The sequence below is a fragment of the Lygodium microphyllum genome, chromosome 9 (assembly GCF_053477565.2).
Source record: "Lygodium microphyllum isolate KBCC chromosome 9, Lygodium_microphyllum_v1.1.10, whole genome shotgun sequence".
NCBI classification, from domain to species: Eukaryota; Viridiplantae; Streptophyta; class Polypodiopsida; order Schizaeales; family Lygodiaceae; genus Lygodium; species Lygodium microphyllum.
The window spans coordinates 149,596,643-149,607,541 of NC_141143.1; positions in this window are offsets into that span (position 1 = coordinate 149,596,643).

Below are 10,899 nucleotides of genomic sequence, written 5' to 3' on the forward strand. Positions count from 1 at the left end.
ACTTTAAGCCCATGTAGATAGCTTAATTCTGAAAATTAGGCATGATAAAAACTGTGCTAAAACAACATGTTGTCCTGAACCAATCTGCATCATTACTAGCTCCATAAGCAATAGGTTTCAACCACACCAATGTATCCCTCAAGAAAGAAAACTCATCCAATATAGAATCAGGTCTCCAAGAAGCTTCTTCAGGTGGTAAACCTCTCCATTTGATCAAATATTCCACAATAGAACATGATTGAAGCTTCTTTTCACGCTGACCTATAACAGCCTCTGGGGGATGTACTGAATAAGACCGTCTTCATCAATAGGTGGCAGCTCATCAACTATATCCACTGGATCACCATAATAGGGCTTGAGCTAACTAACATGGAAGACATTATGAATCTTTGTAGAAGAGGGAATCTCTAGTCTGTATGCCAAATCTCCAATTTGCTTAAGGATCCGGTAAGGGCCATAAAACCTATGGGCAAGCTTATTACTAGATCCATCTTTTAATGTAGAGTACTTGGATTTGGGCACCTTCAACAAAACCAACTCTCCTTCTTGGAACTCTAAGGGCCTCCTCTTCTCATCAGCATACATCTTCATTTGATCTTGAGACTTCCTTAGATTCACATTACATTGCTGAAGAAGGGTCTGCATTCTTTCCAACTCTTCCTTCCAATGAGGATTGATCTTTTCATTAAAGATGACTGTGGGTAAGGGCACCTTGTAACTATACAAAGCCTCAAAGGATGAAACTCCTATACTCACATGAGTAGAATTGTTATAAGCAAACTCAGCCAAGTGTAACCAAGAATCCCATGAGGTTTGGACATCATAGCAAAAATGGCGAGGATAAGTCTCCAACCATTTATTAACTCTCTCTACCATAAGTTTGAGAATGATAAACCATAGATGGAGCCAATTTAGTGCCCATAGATGTAAATATTGCCTGCCAAAAGTTACTCATAAACTTTGAGTCTCTATCATGAACAATCACCTGCGGTAATCCATGTAGTCTAAAAATATGTTCCATAAACTAGCTGGCCACTTGAGAAGCAGTAAACTGAATCTTGGTTGGAATAAAATGGGCTGCCTTGGTGAGTCTGTCTACCACCACATAAATACTATTCCATCCCTTCTTGGTAGTAGGTAAGCCAGTAATGAAATCCATAGGAATATGAGTCAATATACCAGTAGGAATAGGTAATGGCTGTAACAAATCTCCTGGCTTATGGGTGATGTCCTTATTCGACAAGGCATACACTTCATAACAAAGTCCTTGACATCTTTCCACAGTCCTTTTCAATAAAAGCTTTTACCGATCCTGTCATAGGTCTTGAAAACTCCTAAATGTCCAGCTAGAGGCGAAGAATGTAGCTCCTCCATAATTTTCCGCTTAAAAGAAGAAGTAGAGGGAATAACAATCTTTCCTTTCAACCAAATAATACCATTTTTAAGCTGGTAATGCTAGTTTTCTTCCATAAGAACTTGCTGTAATTTCTGAAAAATTTGGCTGAATTCCTCATCTAGAAGATAGGCCTCTTGTGGGAGCTTTCGCTCAACCGCCAAGACCCACGGACCGCTTATTGTTTCAAGCATTCCAAGCGAGCTCTAATGGCTATCTCTCACCTAGCCGACGCGCCGTCGATCCTATGAGTGTAGTGAGCTTACCTTGATGCTCGATCGAGTACCCTCCTCCCTCTTGCACTTCGGTAGCTCCACGATCCTAGATGCTAGCTCAAGTATCCTCAAGCCTCCTCCATCTCCAAGCTCCATCCTCCATAGCCGGGCGCGCAAGAGGAGAGGAAAGAAGAGAAGAGAAGAAGAGGAGAGGAGATGGTGAAGAGCTTTACCCTCTTGATCCCTCACTCTCACACACACTCACTCCCTCACACTCCCTCTCTCAAGAGCACGCACAAGTAAGAAATAGAGAAGAAGAGAGGAAGAAGAAGACTTCTTTTGCCACACACCAAAGAATGAGCTCCTCATTCACTTTTCAACTTTATATACAAAACCCTAAATCCCTTTTGAGTGGTCATCCCCTTTTCCCCTTTTTACATGGCCGGCCATAGCCTAGGCCCTTTTTTCCATTGTCCTTCTATCTTCCTAGCTTCCTTTTCACCGCCCATCTACATTTACAAATTGCACGGGTGAGAGCCCAGCGCTCTTTTACAAGATTTTAGGGTGCGCTTTTTTATTTAAAAATGTGCATTTCCCCTTTTGTATTTGCCTTGGACTTTTAAGGTTGCCCTTGCGCTTTTGGCCTTTTCTCCTTTTCTTTCTTCAGTCAGGCTACCTTTTGTCCGCCTTTGCCCTGCGTCTTTTCCACTTTCTTTTCGTGTTGGGGTTTTTCCGCCTTTGCCCTGCGTCTTTTCCACTTTCTTTTGCTTTCTTCGTGTTGGGGTTAACATTACCCCCCTCCTAGACGAGTGCCAATCCCATGGCACTCATTGTCATAGGTAGCAGGTGGTAGCATGCACCGAAGACATGGGTGACAAGGACGCCTATGGTTTTCGTGGGGTTTGCACTGGTGGCCGGCACACGTGTTGGTTTGTTGGGGATTCTGCACAGGACTATTCTTTCCGGGCTTGTCGGATGGTGAGGGCTGAGCAGTCAGAGTTGGGTGTTGATGAAGAACGAATGACACTTTCGTTGTGGTCTTCAACACCTGCAATTGAAAGCCTTGCTTACCATGGTGGGTTGTAATGGCATGGAGATGAGTGCAAAAGAATATCATGGGCGAGGCGTGCTCCCTAGGTATGTCCTGCCCTTAATGTGCCCTCAACAATTGTGGGGGATATATGAAAGGGATAGGGGATTAGGGACGGAGCCAGCCGACCAACGTCACTAGTCATACCTAATTTGAGGACCCCTAGGTGCGGTGCTGTGATCATGTGTGCTTTTTCTTTCTTTCTTTCTTTCTTTCTTTCTTTCTTTTTTCAATATAATAGCATGAGGAGGCGTATACATGGAGGCAACGGTACAAGGGCATGACAGGAGTTTACTCCTCGTCATCTGAATAGTGGGTAAGGGTTGGTGGAGGGCGGGGGGCCTTGTTAAGGAATTTTTGACTCAACAAGTAGCCTTTGATGTGGAAGCGGGTTTTGAGGGTGGTGGTAGAAAGAAAGGGGTGGTTGCACTAGGTGAATTTGCTGTCGTTCATGTCTTCGAGTAGTGCACCACAGAAAGATGGCAAAAGAGAAGCACGCATCATGAGGTGAGTCATGGTGTTGCTGTCTATGGCGTTGGGGTCAAAATAGAGGGGTGGGAGATGGCGTTCTTGGGGTGCAGGCTCTTGGTGGACTAGGATCCTAATTAAACTAAGATAATTACAAGTGGTGATGAATGCGGGGTCGGGGCAAGAGGTGAATTCGCTAAGAAATTTATCTATAGAGCTATACAAGTTGGGGAGGGTGAAAAGGAGGGCGTTTCTATGGGAGGTGCTATTGGTATTATAGATGATGGGGAAATAGAACCTGCCGCGGATGGATGGGTTGAAGTCCACTCCTACCCTTCGAGGATACGGCATAAAAGTGGGGTCGTTTCTCTCTGAAGTGAGGGAGTTGCAAAATACCATCCACGCTTCCTGGTTGACGTAAAAAATGCGTCTCCTCCAGATGGGTTGGCAATTATAGCCTTCCACTGATCTAGGCACCTAGAGGACTTTATCTTGCCAAAACTCGCGGTCCTCGGCTCCCCAAGCAATCGGGTGAGCCTCACGCTCCGCTAACCATTTCGCTTTGAGCCTTGCCCCCATGGCAATGACATCCTCCACCAACTGAATGGGCAGTACCCTATTCAAGGCAGTGGGAAACTCAAAGCACAAGTCGAAGGGGTCACGGTTATACTCCTGCTGTTCCCAGATAATCAATTCGCCACGGAATTCAGTAGGGGAATCTTGGGTGTGCAGTAGGAGAGGGGCAGGCTGTCTCGAGACAAGTCTGGCATTCAGCTTTCTTCTTGCCTTCTCCACCATCTCTTTCCTACGGTTGGTTTGGGCCGCTCTTCGCTCGACAGATGTATCAGGGGGCTGTACTTCGGCTTGTTGTGGTTGAGGGGGTGGTAGGACATATTCCTCCTCCTGAGGTCCCAGATCGAGCTCCGATTCACCCCCTTCTGCTTGCTCGTCTTCTTATGTTTTTTCCTCTGTGAAACCGAGGTCGTCTACCTCCTGCGTCGTTAGGCCTACTTGTGCAAGATATCTTCTCTGCTCTTCTAGGCTCTGCGGCAGGCCTCCTAGCTGCAGCGGCACGTGCAGGCCTGCTGTGAGAGCTTTGCGCGCAATGGTTAGCTTCCTTTGCAGCTGATCATTGGTTTCATCTCCTTCTGGTCTGGTGGCGTGGAGCAGCGTATTGAGAAAGGTGTGCTGCTGGGCTATCATGGAGAGCTGGGCTGCTTCTGCCTGATTCTCAGCCAGCACCCTGTCTCCTTCGGCCTTTGCTAGCCAGTGTGTTAAGTCTCTACCCTATGCTCGTTATGATCGGACCATTCTTTTGCCCTTCTTTCCATATCTTCCAGGCTCTCCCCCTGATGGAGGGTCATTGCCATGAGTTGTTGCTGCTGGGCCTCGAGCTCACGATATAGGCGGGACTGCTCCTGGTGTTCCTCTACGATTTGCGCATTGAGATGGTCCAGCTTCACCTGCATCCTTCGCACCTGTTCTGCCCTTAATTGATCCAGCTCTGCAGCCTCCTGTCTGATTTTGTCAAGCTGGCTTTGCGCTTCCAGGTTGGCTGCAAATAACTGATCATTCTTGTGCCGAAGGTGGGCATTCGTTTCCCTCTCCCCGTTGAGACGCTCCATCAGGATTTCCTTCTTCCCTCCCAGGCAGTGTCACGTTCCTTTAGGGCTCTTAGTTCTTCTGTCTCCTTAGTGCTGGCTTCCTCCCTGAGCACAACGATTTTCCTTTGATATTCTGTTATCTGCTTCACTCTGTCCAGCTGGAGGGCGGCTTGTGATTCTCGTTCCGCTACCAGCTCCTCCACGGCTATCCTCCTTTCCTGTCTAGTTCCTTGCAACTGTGCGAGTAGCTCCTTCACGTACTCGTCGTAGTGGCCTGCTGGAGGTGGGGGGTGGGGCATGGTTGTAGTGGTGGCAACCTCTTCTAATTTTTGTCTTTTCAATTCCGACCCTGGCTCCAGTTTGGCTGTGGCTGCCCTTTTGGTTCCTGAAGCTGGGGTGGCCACGGCCGCTTCCCTTGCCAGCTCCCTTTCCACCAGAAACTGCAGCCAGGTGACCACGTTGCTCTCATCGACTTTTGGGGTGTGCCCCCGGGTGGCGGTGGCGGTAGCAGGGGGTGTCACCATGATAGGGGTGGCTTGCATGGGTGGCATGAGGAGAGGGGAGGCTGGCCTGATTGGGTCCTTTCCTTTTCCTTCTGCAGGAGGCAGGTGCACAATTTCCGACACACCAGTACTGGGATCGGGTGCCTCAGGTTGGTGCGAACCCCCTGCTCCTTCCACGTCTCTTCTTCGCTGTTCCTCGATGGAGCGACGGGTTGCCAGCTCCAAATCTTCCTCTTCCTTCCTTCTCAGCTCCTCCTCGGCCCTCTTTTTTCTTTCCTCCTCATCCCTTACCAACTCCCTTTGGGCCCATTCGAGCTCTTCCTTCTCTTTCCTCTTTCGCTCCTCCTCTCTTCTTCCATGTAGGGCCTTAGTTCGTTGTTCCGCCTTCCTTTTTGGTGTAGCTTGGGGTTCTCCCTCCTCGTCGGTGTTCGTTTCTGTTTCATTAGACTGCTCTTCCACGTGAGGCTGGGACTGCGACGGTGATTTGCCACTTTTCTCGTCACCTCCCTGTTTGTCCTCTCCTGCTTGTCCCTGCCCTATCGCTTCGTGAATGATTGCGTTAAGGGCACCTCCAAACCCTATGGTGGAGGCCTTGGAGGATGAGGCTTTGCGGGTCGATCGGGGTGAAGGGGATTCTCCTGCCACGGCTCTTCCTCCTATCGCTAGGGCCTTTGCCGAAGCTCAATTGTCTTTCTTACAAACCCATTGAGGTTCACCTTGTCCAGCGATTGCGCCGCGATGCTTTCGAGCAGAGGTACATTGATTCTGGACATAATGCTGTTGTACCGCTGGCTCGAGAACAGGGCATGCATAATCTTTGCCTGCAGCTGAATCTCTTGGTTGGGGATGTCTGCCAGGCTAATTCTGTCATTGGTGTGGACCTTCACTTTATCCATCCCCAACATGGCATAGACGTCTCTTTTTGGTTTCCTTTCCACCTTGTTTGGCAGCCCTAGTGCCCTTTCTACCAGCTCGGGGGTCAGTTCCACCTGCACTTGTCTGGTAGCTTCCCTGTCCCGCACCGTGATGGTGCCCCTGTTTCTGTTGAAGGTGCGCAAGAACTCGGCGCACAAGGTGTAGTTTATCCTCTGGCCCACTGCGTCCAGGTACCTCTGTAGGTGGCATTGCTCTATAATTTGACGTACCGCTGGTTCTTCGATGACTACGTCTTCCAGGTTGAATATGTGGTGAAACTTCAGCTGGTTGAATGCTCTTGTTTCCACCGTGAGGCCGTACTTCACTTGTTCTTCCTCCGAGAAGGGGAAGCTTGCCTGCTTTGTCTTGGCTTGCCATGGTCGCCACCTGCACATTTAGCCAATTCCCTTTTTAGTATTTTTTGGCAACTAATTTGCTGGACGACCAAAAGCATAGCAGATTTTATTGCCCATAGCCCTAACTTTTCCTTTCAGACTTCTATCACCTCCTTTTATATGGCATTTCAATTTTGAGCCTTTCACACTTGGTTTACTTTTTAGATTTAACTTCGTTTATCCCCTTACTGCCCCTTCCCCCTTTTGGAAAAGAAGAATCCGTCCTAGGATTGGAGGTTGTGGGGCCAAGGCGTTCATGTTTATTTGTGTAGGAGCCAAACATAGAAGTCGGAATTATATTCCAGGTGTGTAGCACAGTCCAGGTCACAGGGTCAAATACCTACATGTGTAATGTACGTGAGGATATCTGTGAGCAAATCACCAGAGTCGACCCGACTTGCGATGTGGAGCTCTTCCTCTGTTAAGAGGCGGTCGAGATAGTTGTGCCCTGAGATATGATCGTCCATCTGACCTCGAAGAGTGGTTAACACTCTATACGAGGTAGGCACGAGGTAGGTGGGATCATACTCGGCCGTTTTGATGGCTCGGCGTTGTTCGACGTTGGTCATTATGCGTCATCCGTTGACTTCCCATTTCAACCTAAGAGTGTACCACTGCTTCAAGAAGGGTGATCCCGTATCTGCCAGGTGGGATAACCTTGCGCTCTCTTGGTCAGTGATGGCAGACGTTGTCCGTGGGTCAAATGATGTGATGAGGCATTGCTTAATAGCTTGCTCTTTGGAGACCTCGCTAGCGAGCAACTTGGCGGTAGAGCGAGAAGCCTGTGCAAAGGCGAATTCAAAAGTCTCCCAAGAGCAAGGCATATTGCGCACGTCTGTTGCAAAGGGTTCTGCTAATAGTCCCAAGTCCAGGCGATCATAGCTGAGGGCCAGTGCAACAAAGGTGGCATCGAGCTGTTTGATGCAGTCCAGCACATCATCTCTAGTGTCCTCTGCGAGGTTAGCGGCCAGCGTTAGAAATGACTTTCGTTCATAGGAGGGCTTAAGGCCGGCAGGTGGTTGGGGTTTGCTGGAGCTGGAGGTTCTGACAGTACAGAGCTGCAGTTGGGGGTCCGTTTGAGTCGGCAACCTGGGTGTTGGCTAGATGGATGGGTCGGGTTTGATCTTAGGGGCTATGCTGCTGCAGTTAGCTAGGCTGCGGAGCAGCGGGTTGAGTTGGTTGGATGATGCCACTTGTGGTGATGGCCGTTGTTTGGGCTGATAGGCGTGTGCAACACTCTTGGGTTGACACATAGAGGGGTCGGATGAGTGGGGTGAGCCCTACGATTCATGGTCTTGAGGCATCGGCGGACAAGGACTGATTAGACTTGAGGTCGACATAGAACTAGTGCTTTTGACAGTTGGGATTTTAGGGATCCATAGCGAGGCATTCCCCTCATAGTAGCCTTGTGCACGCAGGAGGATTTTAGGGACCCATATTTGTTTAATCACGCGGCACTTGCGATGATGGCGTCTTGGTTTCCTAGGTTTAGATTTGTAGGTCTTCTGCAGACATGCCTGTCTAGTTCTAGGCGGTTCTCGAGGCTGCTTAGGTATCCATTGCAAGTGAGGCTGTTGGGGTTTTGCTTTGGGTGCTGCGGGCCGCGGTTTATGGGGATCTGGGTGTGGTAGATATGCATGGCCCCCCTCCTTAGTCCTAGCTACGACTGTTTCTATCGGTGGCCCTGTGAGCGGTGATAGGGTTACAAGGCCCTTGCTGAAAGTCGTGACAATACGCACATTGCCGATCATTAAGTGGATGAGTTGCGACTCATAATCAACATTGTAGTGGGTCTGCTTTTTAAAGGTTCGCCCGAGCAATGACTCTGTGCTTGCATCCATGGTACTTGGCAACACGTAAAATAGCATGAGGATAGTTTCAAACTCGATAGAAACGGCGACTCAGCATGTGCCGAGGATTCGGTAGGATTGAGCCCCGTATGGGCTTAATTTGGCTGTTGTGGGATGAAGTATTGGCGCGCCAAGCTGGATCCAATGCTCGTGCGTTAAAACGTTAAAATCCACCCCCTCATCAATCAGGGTGTCAAAGGAGTACGTCTGCTTGGCAGTGACCATGACACGGAGGTAGGCGGGTTCTACAGGCTCCTCATTCTTGCAGATTTCCGTAATTGTGGCTACTCGTATTTTGACGGGTGGTTCTACCATTGGTGGCATGATCATGCAAAGGAGGAGTGGGCGGGTAGTACTTCTTGACCCGACTGCCATTGAAGAAGCCCATTCCTTCACCATCCAGCATTTCCAGCTCGACATTACCAGTTCGGCTGATTGCCCGGACCTTGAAGGGTTCGAGACCTCTGAATTTCATCTTTTGCTTATGTCCTTTAATTGAGTAGAGGAGCACTAGGTCACCCTGCTCAAACTCCCATTGCTTGACATGTTTGCCAAACCAGCTTTTGCGTCGGGCTTTCTCGCAAATAAGTGCGTGGGTGGCTAGAAGACGAACTTCTGACAGGCGTTCCAGCTCAACCAAGCGTTGCGTCCATGCTTCCTTCCCTTCCCATTGTTCTTGGAGTGCTATCCTCAAGCTAAGGATGAAGAATTCTAATGGGAGAATGGCTTCAGTCCCATAGGTTAGCCTAAAAGGTGTTTGACCGACGGCCGTTTTATAAGCTGTTCGGTAGGCCCACAAGGCTGCCATCAACTTGTTATCCCAGTCGCTTCGTGAGGCTGAGACCACTTTAGTCAAGACATTGATGAGAATTTTGTTGGTTGATTCCGCCTGGCCATTAGCCTGAGGGTAGTATGGTGAGGATTTGCAATGGATGATGAGAAAGGTGGATAGGAGATGGGCTATCACTTCGTTGATGAAGTGCATCCCTTGGTCGCTAACCAGTTCGATGGGGCAACCAAAACGCGAGATTACTTGCTCCCATAAGAACTTGGCAGTCGTCCTAGCATTGTTTCTCCGTGTGGCTCTTGCCTCCGCCCATTTGGTGAGGTAATCCATGGCCACCACGATGTACCTGGCTTGTGAGTATTGTGACACGGGGCTGATGGGTCCTATGAAGTCAATCCCCCATTTTTCGAAGGGTTGGAGAGCAATAACAAGGGTTAACTCCATCTGATCTTTACGAATCAGGACTTTTGTCCGTTGGCACTCGTCACAATGCTTGACGAATTGTGTAGCATCGCGGAAAAGTGTGGGCCGCCATAGCTGGGACTGCAACACCTTCCGTGCTGTCATGTCTCCGCTAAAGTGTCCTCCTGCAATACCGTTGTGCGCCTCTGAGAGCACATCGTGCATCTCATGCTCACATACGCACCTACGTAGCAATCCGTCTTGCCCCAACCTATAGAGCTAGCCTGCAATCAGCTGGTAGGGCTAGATTTTCAGGATCAAGCGCCTAAGCCGTGCCCATTCTATTGGTCGTTCGGGCAGCCCATGCTTGAGCACTTGGACTATGTCGTCTGCCCAGTATGGTGTCAGATCGGCCCTGAATAGGTCTCCTTCGCTGGACAAATGGAATAAGTGGCTGTCCGGTAACTCGTCCATGATGCCTTGTCCAGCGGCTTCTCCTGTGGGTATACAGGACAAATGATCAGCCATGTAATGCTGTTTTCCCTTCCGCACCACCACGGAGAAGTCGAACTCTAGGAGCAGGAAAAGCCATCGAGCTATACATCCTGTAGCACAAGGTTTGTTCACTAAATAGAGCAGGGATTGATGGTCTACGAAGAAGGTGAAGGGGGTGGCCAGTAGGTAATGCAGGAACTTCTTCACGACGAACACCATGGCTAATCCCTCCCTTTCCGTTGTTGAATAATTCATCTCCGTCTCAGTGAGTTGCCTGCTAGCAAAACTCACTGGGTAATCTAGGTTATGCTCACCAGGTTGGCACAACACTGCCCCCACGGCAAACTTAGAGGCATCAATGTGTACGTGGAAAGTAATGGTCCAATCTGGGGTTCATAGAATAGGTGCCATTGCTAGAGCCTTTTTCAATTCTTCGTACGCCCGTTGGCATGCTTCGTTCCACTTGAAGACAATTAGCAGCTTGTACAATGGCCTAGCGATCAGCGCGTAGTTTAGTACAAACCGCCGATAGTATCCTGTGTGACCTAAGAAGCATTGAACTCCCCTGTAATTACCTGGGGGTGGAAGGTCAACGATAACTTTGACCTTCGAGAAGTCCATGGCAATGCTGTTCTTTGACACCACGTGTCCTAAGATGCATCCATGCTTCACCCAAAACTGACATTTCAAGGGGTTCAGGGAGAGACGGTATAAGCGACACCGTTCAAAGACCGCGCGGAGTTTGTCTAGATGTTCAATCCAGGTCGAATGGACACATAGGT